Source organism: Protopterus annectens, chromosome 4.part1 (genome assembly GCF_019279795.1).
Source record: "Protopterus annectens isolate FY-2018-M chromosome 4.part1, PAN1.0, whole genome shotgun sequence".
NCBI classification, from domain to species: Eukaryota; Metazoa; Chordata; order Ceratodontiformes; family Protopteridae; genus Protopterus; species Protopterus annectens.
In genome coordinates, this window is record NC_056734.1 from 513268494 (window position 1) to 513284398 (window position 15905).

A 15905-nucleotide genomic window follows, 5' to 3' on the forward strand; every position below is an offset into this window, starting at 1 on the left:
GTTTCAAGTATTTTGCTGCTGATAACCTTATATACCTACGTACAAAGGACGTTAGGGTGACAACCCCCCCCATTTCGCTTAGTACAGAAACGCTGAAGTCCACCCTCTAAGCCCTGTCAGTACGGACTCCTACTACCCCAACCCCCATTTCTAACAACCTCCTTGGTCTTGCAGTGCTGCCAGGGCGCAGGACTTGACTTGTGACGTGTCCTGCATGGATTGGCAGCGTTTAGCTGTATAAAATCTGCTGCCTGAAAGACCAGCCTCTCACATTGGAGTTCGAAGCTTCTTCTCCAGTAGGGAGGCTATCAAGAACACCATCACAAGTAAGTCCACTGCGGTTTGTCTTTTAGAGGCGGCATCTTGGAGCATACTGAGTGAGTAAAATCCAGTTAATGCTCATAGGTGCTCTGTGGGCAACGTCGATGGAAGCAAGCTGTTAATCGTTTAGTGGCATTGTAAAGTTCAGGGGCTTATAAAGTTGTTAATGTTCGCATGGGTCATTGCCCTTCGGATTTGTCCAGTTGTTGGAGTATGTTTTTATACTATTTTATGCTAGTATAATAATTTAGAAATTAAATTCCTTTTCCCGTATGAGGGAAGGCCAGTATTGGACAGCGAGCTTCATTACCTGACAATGTCGACGTGGATCTGTTAGCCTGTTGCTGTCTAGTATCGGACCCTCCTCTCACCGCCGCCTCTAACAGCTATAGCGTCCCCATTCGTTTTCCTAGTCTGCCGGTTTGGTTCACTGTTCTGTCTGTTCTTATTCATTAATAAGCAAGTTGGTGAAATGTTTGTTTTAACACTGAATGTTTTTTAATCACATCAGCTGTTCCAGGATACTTTCTCGTTGACCCTCCTTCTCTGATCACCTTTTCTTTTTTTTGTATGTTTGTGTTTTTTTTTTTTTTGTATTGTAACTAATATGATTTCTTGCACGTTGATGTTCAGAGTTGGTGCTGCTACGTGTCACTGATGTATTAGCTTGGGCCTGTACATAACCTGGACCTAGCGTAAGAGCCAGGAATGGTAAACAATCGGATCTAAACATTCTTCGTGTCCCTTTTAATAACCTTTTTGTAAGGTTTCTGTTTTTACACGCTTTCGTGGAATTTGTGTATATATTTTGATGTTTGAAGGGCCTTTATTTTTTTGCTCCTTTGTCTTGGCCTTTTTGGGTTTTAAACCCCGAGATGAAACAGCCTGCCTGCATGTGTGTTGGATACAGCATCTTGGGTAGTCGCTTGTACAGTCTAGTTTCTTTAGGCTTACGTTTTTTTTTCTGCACAGGTGAGCCTACGTGAGTGTTCTTTGGATTGATGACGTTGGCATATAAGATTGTAGTACAAGGTGCTGTCAGAGAACTGTTGTCCCAACAAAGTTAGTTATTGGATGGGCTTCTTCTGTGTGCAACAGCTGTTACTCTTGCTGTTTAAACTTTTGATTGGTGTGTTTAGAGTGGCCTTTGAATTTTTTTCTCTAACTAAAGCAGCTTTTTGGATTGACCGTTGCTGAGTTGGCAGCCTAGATTTTAAACGGCAGTTACTTAGACGGATGTCTTCATATTTTTCCTACGGCTGTTCTTTTGCCCTACCTCTATTAAGGTTTTACATTAAAATGCTATTGTGGTGACTTTGTAGTGTGAAATTTCGTGTAGGTATTTGTGTTCTTGTGTTGTGTACATGACTGTTTAATAATGTCCATATAGTGTGTATTAGTTGGTCAAAAGTTTCTGAACTTTGTCTTCCCATCACTTTTAGTTCCTGCTGGAGCTAGCTGAGTTGGCATTTTTTGTACAGTAGTTTTTTTAACTCCCTCCCTCCCTCTTTCCCCAGTACAAGTTATTTGGAAAAAGTGGTGTTTGCATTGTCTGGTTTTGGGACTTCAGTGGGTTTTTTTTTTTTTTTCTTTTTTTCATTATTACTAAATCTAAGAACGTCTGGGTATGACATGTTGTCACAATGAGAAATAGAAGAAAATTGTGTGTGACACGCACAATTATTTTGGCTTATTGGAATACCAAAAATTTGACTTTGTTAGAGCCAGTGTGATATCTCATGGTGTTGTGTAAAGGTACTTTTCCACTGCTGTGAGGTACTGTACATGTAGTCAGACCAAATTTACATAGTTTGGTAAATACAAGTCATACAAGTCCTACTTTATCAGACTGTTTATAGTGCTAGTCCAGTAACTGTATAATGTTGTGTAATTTCTACGGTGTTGGACTAAATTTGTGCAAAATTATGAATCTGGTGGCTATGTAAACCTGCTTGATCTGTATGTTTAGTCTGTCCAGTGCAAATAGGGTTGGCTTTCTGCTTTTTGAGTCTGTTGACCAGTATTTCTAATGTTTGACCTTGGCAGCAATTTGTGGGTGTCTTGCTAATTAAATCTCACTTTTGATGAGCTGTAGTCTTGCATTGCTAGCATGATGTGTGCTAAGTTGCACACATTTTTCTAATGATCCTGCAAGATGCTGGATATTGTATACTTGAAATATGTGCCTATGGATTAGTGCAGCCAGAGGAGTACTGTTTTCTTTATACTTTTTGGTGCTAGTTTGTCTGCCAGTGGGGAGCAAAACTGTGTCTTGATTTTATAGTGGAGTGCAACGTGTCTAGTTAATAAATGGCTTGGTTGAATGGAAAGAGGATTTGTTAGTGTTTACAGGAGGGATTAGTTTGAGGGGTGGATTATGTTGCACTATAGAAACGGGTTTCTTGCATATTTTTTCCCCCAAATTGCTGTTTGGCAGCTTTGAGTACACAGGAAAGGTTTCAGGCAAGGTTTCAGGCAGTGATGTAACAGCTTGTTTTACTTTGAATTATCTGCATAATGCTTTGATTTGCATGGTTGCCTTAGCTTTTACAGAGGTATTCCTCAATAGATTTGTTGATGAATGCCCTTTTGAGTGTTGCAAGAACCCACAGTGAACCTCAAGATTTGCGTAACTGTTTTTTTTAATCTTCCCATTGGTTTCTGTGGTTTATCCTTGGTAATTTAAGTGCAGTGGGAAGGCAAACTGTCTTGCCCTGCAGTTTGATTTTTACTGTCCATTTTTGATGTGTATAGGTTTCATTTGCTTGCACCCCACCCCCCAAGTTTTGATTTATTGGTAGGGTGCCCTTCTTTGTGGTCAGTCACGGTTTTACTTAATGACTGCTTGGTACTACTGGTTGTATGTGCATTTGTTTTATTCCTTCGCCTTACCAGCTGCAGGGCTTGCTGTACATTTTGAGCTACTGTGATCTTTGAGGGGCAAAAATGGTGTCAGTGTGGTCCTCTTATTTAAATTGCACCACAGTTGTGGCAGTCCACTTTTTAATGAATTAAGGAAGCTAACCCCCCCCTCTTGGGGGGGGGGCTGGGAGGGATGTAAAATAGTGGCAGTCATTACGACTGCAGAGGGGAAGTTTAGGGGTAGTGCGTCTTGGGACTGCAGAAATAAGAGTTGAGGTTTCTTTGTGGAATGTGGGGAGGAAAAGGTGTTTTGACAAGTCGGTGTACATGAATGTTGGGGGGGGGCATTGCAAGTTGTCTGGTTTTGTTTTTTTAAGTGGGAGGAAAATATGAAGCTGTAGAAAGTAGATAACCTACTTGTGTGTATGTGCAGTGGAGACTTGAGGCAGGCTGGCAGGGTAGAGCACAATAGATGGCAAGAAAGTTGTACTTTTTGGGGATGAGAGAAAAGAAACAGCTGAGGAAATAAGGCTCTGGATGAGTTTCACTTGGAAAAGTTGGTACTGCTTGGTGAGGATGCAGTTAACTATTCTGTTTTTTCTCCTAGGAAACGACTTGTGAAAGCTAGTTAACGGATTTATATTGCAGGTGGGTAGCAGGGATTTCACACAGCCAGTCCAGTTTAATCCTGTTCTGTTTGCTGCCAAGGACAGACTTGTAGATTTGTCTGGGCTTTGATACTTTCCAGTGTTGGGGAACCATCTAGAGTGGGGTTCTGAATTGTTTGACTTAAAAATGCTCTTTGAACAGTTCCGTTGCAGAGATGGGAAGAGGGTGTGACTGGGTGAAAAGCTTAGAAGTTGGGGAAGTGACTTGTGCAGGATCTTTCTTCCTGGAACTGACTTGTGGGTGACTTACTGCATAATTTGGTGTTGGGACGTGGGCCTGTGCTGCTCCCCCCCCCCCCCCAATATCACTGATGTCCTCACTAGGAAGCTTTTTGGCTAGTGAAAGATGCAGTTTGGTGTCCATACTGATGGAGAAGCTAGTTGACTTTTTCTTCTCTTTCTCTGCTTTTCAAGTGGTTTGTTGCAGTTGAGGCTTTAATCATGCATTTCTGTCTGAAAGGGCAGTGGCAGAGAGGCTGCTGGGGATGCATAGCTGTGGGAAGTGCCTGTTGGCACTGTACTGCAGCTGTCTGGGGCTACACATGGTATGCCAGTACCTCTTGTCTGGCATGTGGGGGGAAATTAGGCACCCAACGGCAAAGGAGGAAACTCTGGCAATTGTTTCATTGAAAGTGATACAAGCATTGTTACAAATGTAGTAGATTTAAACATTTTATTGGAGTAGTGTGTGTGGCATTGTACAGCGTGCACACTATTAAAGTAAATGCTATGTAAACCGATGTGCCTTTGCAGTGCAATTCTAGTCTTTTAGTCTTTATTGTAATGTGGAGCTTATAGAAACATTTAGCAAAGTCTTGAAGTAAGAACTTGAGATTAATTTAACAAGCCCAGTCTGCTGGGGAAAATCCTGGAAGAGAAGTAGCTTGATAAAGCAAATCACTGATATTGACGAGTTTTATGGAGGTTTGCTATCTATCTAGTAATTTCTGACTGACCCAATTAGGGGCTGTCCTTGTTAATGGTTACAAGGCCAGAAATGTCATTTGCTTGCTAATGACTGCCTGGAAAGCGACATTTGATCCTCTGTACATGAAAAGTGGCTCTTAAGAAAATGAGAATAGCTATAAACTTGGCCAAAGCCATGTATCTCGGAAATTAGCAAGATTTGTGGTGCTAGTAATCAAAAATACTTATTGGAAAAGTGTGTTGGGTATTCTATTTCATCATCTCCACTCTGTTCTGTTGCAAGCAAGAACACAGCTTCAGAAGTGTTGGCACAGCCACTGCTAATACTTGTCTGCTACTCGCAGCAACCTAAATGACTTGTCTCCTTACAACTGATATTGAGGACATGACCCATGCCTTGACACGGACTACAAAAATTCTGAATGTCAGCCTGGTTCCATGGCTACTTTGATAGCAGACATTTCTAAGTTTGACCCAACAGCTGGATGTCCCCTAAAGGCCCACTAAAAGCTGGTGTCCCCTATGGCTCTGTTGTAGGCAACATACATTGACTTATTTGATTAAATGGCATATTTACCTCTATGCATAAGGATCACCTGTAGTCCCCCCCCCCCCCCGCCCATAATGGTCTTTATAAAACATGCACTGTCAGTGGCACAGCAGGGTAGCACACTCCTGGGGTGTGGAAGGCTGTGATTAATTCCCACACCAAGTAGATGTATTGCTGACAGTACAGTGCAGCATGGAGGGGATAAGACTTGAGACGCTAAGGTTCCATTTGCTTGAACTTGTTGTAGCTCAGGGGGGTGCAAATGATCTCATGGAACCTGTTCCCTGATGCCCTGGCAAAACTACTGTAGTGTATGCACCATCTCTGCTCTTCCTGAAGAGGCCATGGGTCTCTTTGTTTAGTTTCTCCAAATGTTTTGGGTTTCTAATACCCTGTTCCCAAGTACAATTAGTTCATGAAATTAGTATCATTTCAGTCAGTCAGCTAGAAATGCTCTTTGGAAGACATGCAGTGTGCCTAGTAATGACTCCTGCATTTTGTACACAGTTGCATGTATTGGTAATGTAGTTAAGATTTGTAGATCCTTTTAAGACCTATTGTTCCTACTACTGTTGGAACTGTCTGGGTATCTCTTTCCACATTGCTCTCGTTTCTGCCAGCCAGTCCTGATATTTTATGACTTCTCTCTGTATGCAAGACGCTAGTCACTGGGTGTATTGATGTCAATGTTCAGTGCTACTTGTCTTTTTATGGACTACTATATCTGCTTTTCTTGCATCTATCTTTTGAACTGTTAGTAATGGGTGGTACCATGCGGTGTAGACTTCATTTTCTGATTCCTTGTGTCTTACCATTGCGCCCCCCAGCCACTTCATTGCCATAATGTTTGCACAATCCCCAGTGCAACAGTCTTGACAGTACTTCCACCATTACTGTCACAGGGATGCCAGACTGTTTTCCATTGTGTCTTGAACTAGTTTCTCCCACATGTTCAATGGCCTTAGTAAAACGTGTATGTAGCCCATTATCTTGGGCTGCCAATATTAACCTTTCATATTTTTGGTTTATCTTGGGCTGCTGCCAATATTAACTTTTTCATATTTTTGGCTTAAATTTGCTGCCCCTTAGCCATTTCTGTGTTCATTCCTTATTTAACATAAGGGTCTTCCAGGAGTTTTCTGTACTTGCAACTATATTTATGCAGTTTCCACATTTCTTGCCTTCTCATCTGATCCTTTGCCTTTTTTTTTTTTTTTTTTTTTTTCCCCAGTTGCTACCAGATTTCATCTTTCTGATTTTATTTCCATTCCAGCTTGACACCAATATGCATCTGTTGGACTAGGCAGGGAAGTCATCCTTAGATTTATTCTCATGTTTCTAAAACTTTCGTTACTTTCTGACTTTTTGAGGTCAGAATTGTCTGCATTCCAAAGATTGCAGTTCTGTACATGGTATCAATTTCAAGGAGGCCCATACCCCCTTCAGAATAGGGAATATCTGATCTTGATATGCCGTGAGTTTTATAAATCACTTTAGCACGAAGCATCTTGTCTTCCCATTTAATCTATCAAACACCTTTTGGGGCCAGTCAATCACTGCAGAACTCAAGCTGGGACCAGAAGAGCAAATTGGTTTCTAGTTTTAATTATGTTCCTGGATGTCAATGCTTTTTTCAGAATTGGTCCTCTTATTCACTTGCGGTGAGTGACACCCTGACCTTGTGTACAAAATGGGGGGGAAATGGGTTGAAGATGGATGAAGTATTCCTTATGAAGTTTTATTCACATTTTGTTTCTTAAATCAGTTCCCAAATATCTTTTGTTCATCTGATGAACTATACAATTTTAAATTGACAAAGGATAAGTTGTTTTCTAGGAGCCAAATTATAGTCATGGTATAACTTGTTTAAGTAGACGGCTTAATGTGTTAAGGGCTATGTAGAATAGCATCTTTTACACTTTAAGCACTTTTTTTATCTATGAATGTGGGATACTGTCATCAACTTTTGTAGTTGATCATGTTGTACTTGGGTTCCCATTTTTACAATTCTCCATTATGACTTTTTAGCAGCAAGTGATACCTTGTTCTGTGACTTTTTTTTTTTTTTTTATCCTCTTATTCTGTTGCCACAACTGAATTTACTTCTAAATGGCTATACACTCTGGCTTCAGTTCCAGTGTATAGTTTTATAAGTTTTCTGAAGGAAAGTTATTGCCCTATAAGTAGGCTAGCATGCAAGTTCATTCTTAAGTAGGAGCTTTGTCTTTACTGTTAGCCAGGTTGGTGTCTGTCCAGGGTGTGCATATAAATGGATCTTGGTCATGGCTGAATCTTCGTGCAGAAATGTTAATATTTTTAACCAGAGGTTAGTTACTGCATCGGGGCCAGCAGTTTTCAAATTAGTAGGCTTTTCTTAACTTTATTTCAATCTTTCTGGCTGTTAATTCATCCCAATTCATATCCTGTACCTTTAACTTCTTGCTTTTACTTTTAGCATGTCCTGTTCAGAGGGTCTTCATAAATACTTGTCCAAGCTTTCAATACCTTTTACTCTCCCAATTCTCACTTGTTTTGGTTCATCAATAAGTTGCTTGCTTTGTACCTTTCCTTATCGTATTTAGTTTTTTTCTGCTTGTGTTGAGATGTTTAGTTTGCAAAAGTGCATGATAAATCCTGATCTGTTAGTGTGCATTGCTTCTATCACGTCTTGAGTGTTTGTTTATGTCTAGCAGTGACAATTGTTTTTATAGATTTCTCTTCAGTACTTCATGATGTTTGACTTCCCTTCCTTTCCCATGCTACCATGTGTGTTTTGTGGTAGAATTTAATCTGTTGGTTTAGCTGCCAGTAATACATCCCGTTTACTTTTGTTATCTCATGGATCTCTGGACAGTCCTTTTGTGTATAAACCTTCTGCAGTCTCTCTCTCAAATCAAGCAACTCTTCTTGGCTCATTTTCTTGTAAAGTGAGGTTACTTTTTGTTCTCCATTTCCTGCAGGCATTCTATAGGAAGTTCTATAGCCACTTCTGTAGCACATTGTGTCATCTGTTGCCCTGTCATATGGGAATTCACTGGCCTCCAACATTTGTCAATTTCCACAGCTTTTTGTTCCTTTTACTTGCTGTTCAGCTTCAAGTGCACATTTGTGCAGGTTTCCTGTGGATGGATCCAAAAACTGTTTCATATGGTAACAGTTGCTTTCCATTCCACTGGTTTCTCATTAATTTCAACATGCATTGCTGTATCCTGCTGTGGTGCTTTCTGAGTTAGGTTTTCTTCAGGTACCTCAGTTTCTTAATTTGCTAGTCCTTATTTTTTCCTTGTCTGGATTCCTTTGTCTATGTTTGTCCAAGTATCTTTGGTGCTGCTCTTTTTGTATTTATTTAGTTTTGCTTTCTCTCAAAGTATTACACCATATTAAATCTTTCTTTCCCATGTCCATATTTCTTAAGATGTCCCCTGATCTTCCGGTTTCTCCTTACTTTAGGGACTTGTTCATTGTGTTGTGATTTAACCTGTTTAAGTGTCTTACACCCAGATTCTTCACTTTGCAGGCATTCCATAACTTCATCTGATAATCTTTGTTCTTTCATTGCAGTTAGGACTTCTGTTCTGTCCAGGGAACCAATATAGCCATTTCCTAGCTCATGCAAGCCAAAAACTTAGCTAAGACCTACCATAATGCCCCTCTCCTAGTTGCTCCAGATCTCATTTGCTGTGTTCCTAGTCAGACGTGCTTGCCATCTCTCAAAGCGAAGTAGAAAATTTCTTTTTCAAGACTGTTTGTCAAATAATTTTGAAGCTTTAGTAAAGTTAGCTTTTTCTTACTGTCACTTATTTCCTACCCCTTTCCATGGTATTTTAATGTTTTATCATTATTGGTACTGTCCCCCTCTCTCTCATGTTTTGGCAGGCCTTGCCTTCTAGTGTTATTTTTTTTTTAAAATAACATCACTGGTATTTTCTCCCTTATCTTTTTTCTATAAGATAGCCTTGTTGCCTTACTATGTCAGACAAAGCTGCCTAACTCTGATACACACATTCGTTGTCTACTGTTTGGGCGTGGATCATATTAGAGCTGACCAACTTGTGCTAGTTTTAGTAATTGTCCACTAGCAGAACATAAACCTTTATCTTAAAAGGTTTACTCAAGGCATCTTTTTTGGAGGCTCTGGGTTGCCCCCCAAGACTAAAAACATAGTGACAAACTTGAGTCGCCCTGTTCTTGCATCTTGTCAGTTACAGAACCAAGTCTGCTCAGTGCTTCCTCTGCGCAGATCTCTTCAGTACCAGGCTGTCTCTCCTCCCTCAGTGCTGTCCATGGTATTCACCACTGTTTTGGTTCCAACCTCGGCACCACTGATTTCAGTGCCGTCCTTGGATCTGACATTGGCTCCGATGACTGACTGTACCTGTTTTGGCACCATCCACAGCCATGGTGTTTCTTCAGCTCCATTGGCTCAAACTCCAGTACCTGCCAAGGACAAGATACCTCCAGTGCATACAGTCTCTGTTCAGATAATTTCCCTGTTGGCACTGTCAACCTTTACTGCATCAGCTCCGGTGGAACTGATGCTCTCCTGAAGCAGTGCTTGCACCATCCATACCTTGGTATCTACCCCGGCACCTATTTTTTCACTGGTGCTATCTGTGTCCACAGCTCTAATAGCTTCCACTTTTCTTGCTCCTGTCCCAACCTTCTATTTTGGGACCCTGGTCATGGGAGTCACAATAACCCTCTTTGAAGAGAACCCCTTCTCAAGAGTCCTCAGAAGATCTCACTGGGGAGCCACCCCAGAAAGTGTGCAAGAGGAAGCACCTTTATTCACTGGAGGAATTTTATCAATGAAGACACTTTGATTGTAATGAGGGGGAAGGGTCCCCATGGTTTTCCCCAGATGACACCTCATTCAGAGACTTTCTCAAAATCCTCAAGCAGTGGGGTGAAGAGTCCTATAACCCGTCTTCTGAGGAAGCTGTTCCTCCTGGGTGACCCTGCCGGCAGATGACCTTTTGTTAAACTCTCTGTGCAGCGTGCCTGGAAGGCCCTGGACAACATAGAATCTGTCCCTCAGAGGCCAGACTAATTTTATCTGCACCTGAAGACCAGCCCTACTGGTCCTAGTAGTTGACATTTGATTCTATGATCGTGGCAATGGCCACCAAGAGGGAACAGGCAGAAGATAGTGCTACCACCATCCACCATCCATCTTCTAAACAGAGTCCCGTACCATGGAGGAACTAGGGAAACAGATCTATGCTTCAGCTGAACTATCTGGCACACTTTGCTCATCTCCAAAGAGACCAAATTTGCAAAATGTCCCCCTCTTTGATGGGGTACTGTCGGTGAATGATGTCTCCTTGCAGCTAGTTACCCTTCTCTATGCATTTGATATCTCACTCCACTGAGGGGGGGTTGCATCAGGCATTGTCATGAGATGTAATGCTTGGATGTGGTTGTGTAACTTTGCAGACCCCTTTGCATCTTCCTTTTTCAATGCACATGTTGCTGTGGTCCTACACCTTTCCACCCCCCAGAAGTGCTACTCTGGAACCAGAGGGGAGGAAAAAGGTGGTTCAAGAAATCCCAAGGAGCTTTTTGTGATACTTGTGATGAACAATCCTCCTGGGGCAGAGGGGGCAACTCCATATGGAAGATGCCTCTCTTGGGGTAGAGGGGGTCCACTTAACCAGGGCACTAGAGATTTTCTTCAGCAGACCCTACCAGCACTCTTGAGCAGCAGTCTGCTTCCCTCTGGAAGCTGTTTGGGGGGGGGGGCTTTTTTTTTTTCTTCTCTGCATCTACCAGCCCGACAACTTACTACCTACGTTTGGGTGCAGAGAATAAGATCCAGATGCTACCAAATACCTTTTGACTTGACTCCCAGACCCATCAAATGAATCCCAGATGTACCACCCAATCGGAAGAAATTAGCAGCCTTGGTGATAGAAAAGCTGCTGAGGAAGAGTCATCCAGACAGGATCTGGGTTTTATTAGAGGTTCGTGTGCCAAAAATGACAGGGGACTGGAGACCGTCCTGGATCTCAACCTATTAAACACAAAAATCCAGATGGTCCTGACCTTCCATTCCTAGGCAGGGATAACTGGATGTGTTCTCTAGACCCCCAGGACTCCTACCACATGGATCACTGCTCCCAAAGGTTTCTCCACCTCCATGTGGGAGCCGCTCACTACCAGTTCAGGGCAGTGCCATTCGGTGTCTCGACAGCCCCCCCCCGAGTGTTCAAATGTAGCAGCTGCTTAGGTATTACAATCTACAAAGACAAATCTCAAGTGTCCCCAATGAAGACACTGGAATTTATTGGAGAAGTCTTCGACATAACATCCTGTCGAGCTTCTCCCCTCTCACAGGCTTTTGAAAAGAAGACACCAAATCCAAGACCTTCCTCAGACCTATGTACCAGCACATCTTGTACTGCAACTCTTGAGCTCCATGGCAGCTGCAATTACGTTAGTACCACTGGCAAGACTGCACATGAGAATCCTGCAGTGGCTTCTTTCTGCACAATGGTCACTGCTAACTCACCCACTCAACCACATGATGCATCTTGCAGACCGTTGCAAGGAAGAAATGCTATGGTGGATGAAGCCACAAAAATCTTTGGTGTCTACCTTTGTCTTCCTCAGCCCACTGCCTTGGTGATCATTGACACGTCACTGTTAGGGTGGGGGGGGAGCATTTCCAGTTTAAGCTTGTCCAAGGCACCTGCCTCCCCCGGCTAACTTGTACATAAATGTCCTGGAACTGAGGGCAGTTCTCTAAGTATTGTAAGCATTCCATGCGTCCCTTCCTCTGGGACCACTGCAGTTCAGTCAGACATGTCAGTCTGGTATATCAACAAGCAAGGTGGAACCAGGTCTTTCTTCCTGTCGGGGAAACCATGAGGATTTGGTACTGGGCAATAAGTTTCCAACCACTTTCTTACAGCAGCGCACATTCCTGGGAGTTCCAACCTTATTGCGGATAATCTGAGCAGGAATATCCTGATGCCTTATGAGTGGTCCCTCAACCCTTTAACAGCAGATCGGATCTTCCAGCACTGGGGCAAGCCTTGCTGTGACCTGTTAGCTTCTGCATTTGTAGCTTACAGAGGGAGCAATCTTGCCCTGATTACCCCTCAGGGGGAGCCACTGAGGGACACTAACACATGATTGGCCCCTGGGTCTTCTGGCTGCCTTTTTCCCCCACTTCCCCTCATCTCAAAATTCTCCAGAAAGTTGAGGTTGAGAAGCAAAGTGATCCTATCTTGTCCTCGGGAGGGGGGGGGGTGGTGCCGCCGACGCAGATTCATCTGAACCTGCACAGTCTCGAGCGGTATGGTTCCTCCTGTTCCAATGATTGCCAGGCTACCTGACATCCCATCTTAGTCAGAAATTCTTCTGACCTTCCACTCCGTTTATTCTAGTAAATGGACTAGGTTCTCTATTTGGGTCAAAGACCAGAACATAGACCCTTTTCAAAAGATCCTACTATACTAGACTACTCTTTTACAGGCAGGAGCCTCAGCGTCTACTATCGCTGTAAATCTAGCGGCTATCGCCAATTTTCATAATGGTCTTTAATTCTTCAGTTATGTCACACCACCTATGCAAGACCTTTTTTGAAGGGAGTATTGCATGTTAAACCTCTGGTCAAGCCTCCTTTAGAGCTCTGGGACTTGACTCTGGTGCTTCAGTCTCCCAGGTTCTCCCTTAGAACCCTTTGATTCATGTTTTTTGAAACTGTCATGGAAAACCATACTTCTAGTAGCACTTCACTCTGCGAGAAGAGTATCTGAGCAGCAGGCCTGAAGTGTAAAGAGCCCTTATTTTCATCTTCCACACAGGGTGTCCCTTCATACTGACCCTTTCTTGCCCAAGGTCATTTCTGGCTTTTCCATTACCTAATCTATTGACCTGCTGGTTTTTCTTCTCTCAGCATTCTGAGGAGAGTACTTTCTGCACACCCTTGATTTGCATCAGCAGCTTCATTGTTTGGACAGGACTCTTATCTTTCAGGAAAACAGATTTTGTTTGTGGCCTTTGCAGGACCCAGATTGGGTAAACCTGTTTTCCAAAAGTGACTATCCTCTTGGCTTAGAAACGTCATGAGCTTTATCTACCAACAGAATAAGCTATCCTTGCCTTCCAGAATAAAGGCTCATTCTGCCAGATCTATGGCTACTTCTGTAGTTTTTCATTCCAGAGCCTCTATGGATGTATGCACAGCAGCCACTTTAGCAAGACCTCATACCTTTATCTTATTACAAATTTGATCTCCAGGGGACTAGCATCTTTTGGTTCTATGGTGCTCAGGAATATCCTTCCTTAGGGCTACCCTGGACTCTAGTAGTGGGGACTCTGTCCTAACTGTAACAAAAGAACAAAGATTTATAAAATCGGATAAAGAAGTTTAACGTTATGGTAAGACTATCTGTGTTGTAGACATTTGTTAGTTAATACTTCCCACCCTCCTTCCCCCTGCGTATTTGCTCAGAGCCTTCTATCTTTTCTATTACTACATCTTTTATCTAGTGCAGGCAAACTTGATCTGGAATAACTGAGGGGCATTATGGGTAGGACTTGGCTGAGAGTTTGCCAAGGACTGCACTGAGGTCCTAAGTGTATCGAATGAACAAAGGTCTACAACACAGATGGAATCTTATGGTAAGACAACATTTTTCTATTTTTAAACTTTTTACTTAATCTTTCCTCATTCCCTCTGATTAAAGTTAAACTTTACATATCTGGATGCCTTTTGCTTGTATTTTTGAATATCTTTGGGGCTGCCTTTTTGTTTTTTCCCGACTTGCAATAAATATTGCATCAAATAAACTTTATTTCCAGTGTCTATTTTTTTATATCTTTCAAAATTCTCTAGGTTTTGTTTTTATATTTTCATACTTTCTCTCCTTCCAGACGGATCAGTTTCTTGGTCTAGATAATGTTTTTCCCATATCTGTTCTATTAATCAAATAGATTTTATTTGAAGCTTCTGGCAGTCTTTCTTGTGGAAGTATTTTTTTTTCTTCTAATTTCTCTCAATCTTTTTGTATTAACTTGTGTGGAAATTCTGGGCTTGTTGCATAATAGTGACAATGTCTCTTATTCTTAATAGTCCACTCTGCCATCTTTATGGCTCTTCTTTGGCCTATCAGTTTTTTAATTTGACTTGGTTTGTTTTTTGGGACCACTACTTCTACAACAGGGGGCCACCCCCCTTGGGCCTAGCCCCATTGTAAGAATGTTTTCATATTTTGAAGATTCTATGTCTTTTCAGCCATGGCACCCAGCACCCTGGGTCTTGTGCACCCAGCTGTCTATTTTTTCTTAATTTTTGACCCATTTCTGTCCATGTTGAGTCTGTGAAAAACAGGGTCTACCTTGTGAAGGTGCTGTCTGAATTCATCCTCTAAATCTATTTCAACAATACTACTCTTTACTTGCTGACAACTTAACATTTAGACCTATTTGGCCATTGGCCTAGAGGGAGTACCCCTGTCAAAGTATGGATAACTTAACTGTTTTTATTTATTTTTTTACTGTAAACCACACAACCACCCAAATGTTTCCCTTTCAGAGCTTCTTAACTTGTCCTTATCTCTGACCATAACTGTAACTGTTTTTGTAATAAATACTTGGGCTTGACCCTTGATGCTAATGTGGGTTGCAAAGCTTACTGTAAAATACTTCTATGACCCAAAAAGTATTGGCCAAAAATTCTCTCTTCCAAAACTGAAAATATTGTTCTGTACTTGTATGTTCTGCTTATAACATTCAAGATGGCATGTCAATAAAAATTGCCAGATCTCTTCTTGCTGATCACCAGGTACACCACTGCAACTTTCTAAACTACTTAAAAGAACCACTTATTCTGTGCATCTTTATCTGTATAATGGCTACATTGCTCCCTAAAAAACTTCCATTATGGGAGTAATCCTACCAAAGTAATTCATAGGATGACATAATCGCACCCCTTCCATAAAATGTCTACTAGTATACCCCCCACAAATAGCATAGCCAAGCGTTGCTCACCTAAGTCCAAAAACAGCCTGAATATGCCCCAGCAGAATCCCAAGATTCCTCCTAAGTGGCTTGAAACACTACCTATTGGGGCTATTGGAGTCTCTTCTTGGTTTATATCCTAAACTTTCTTTGTACCAAGAATGGAGGACTGCAACTGTTATCACGCTTTACTATCAACTACCCCCAGAAATACAGACCCATTAGCTAGTTTTATAATATGCAAAGCCATTTAAGGACATGGGCAACATTCAGACACTAGACCCAACCCAGTTTCTCTGTCACAAGAACATCCTGCCTGCTAAACCTGGTGGACTTTTTTTTTGAGAACCTCATACCAAGAAATTTGTATGAGTATCCTTCAGGAAGTCCTCCACCCCTGGTAACTATCATATTGACAACACACCCCTAAGAGTTTGTCCAGTAGTCAGGGACTTGAGGACACTGGTAGTAATCTAGCCTTTACTGTCATGTTTGCAGTGAGTGTTTGTGTGTGCAGCTTGTAAACTAAGGGTATTCATCAGATGTGTAGTGTAATGCCCTTTTTGGTATGTAGCTTACCAGGCATATCCAACAAGTGGTTCCCCAGT

At 42.0% G+C, this 15905-nt stretch overlaps 1 protein-coding gene across 1 annotated transcript in view; it reads left to right on the top strand.

Annotated features, from left to right (window-relative positions):
• The first annotated feature begins 200 nt into the window (after positions 1-200).
• The window catches only part of LOC122801243 (high density lipoprotein binding protein), a 1918659-nt gene continuing 1902954 nt past the window's right edge, over positions 201-15905 (top strand). Inside the window, exon 1 of the mRNA XM_044070795.1 lies at positions 201-326. The gene's annotated coding sequence lies outside the window, so the exon portion shown is untranslated. The remainder of the gene's footprint in view (positions 327-15905) is intronic.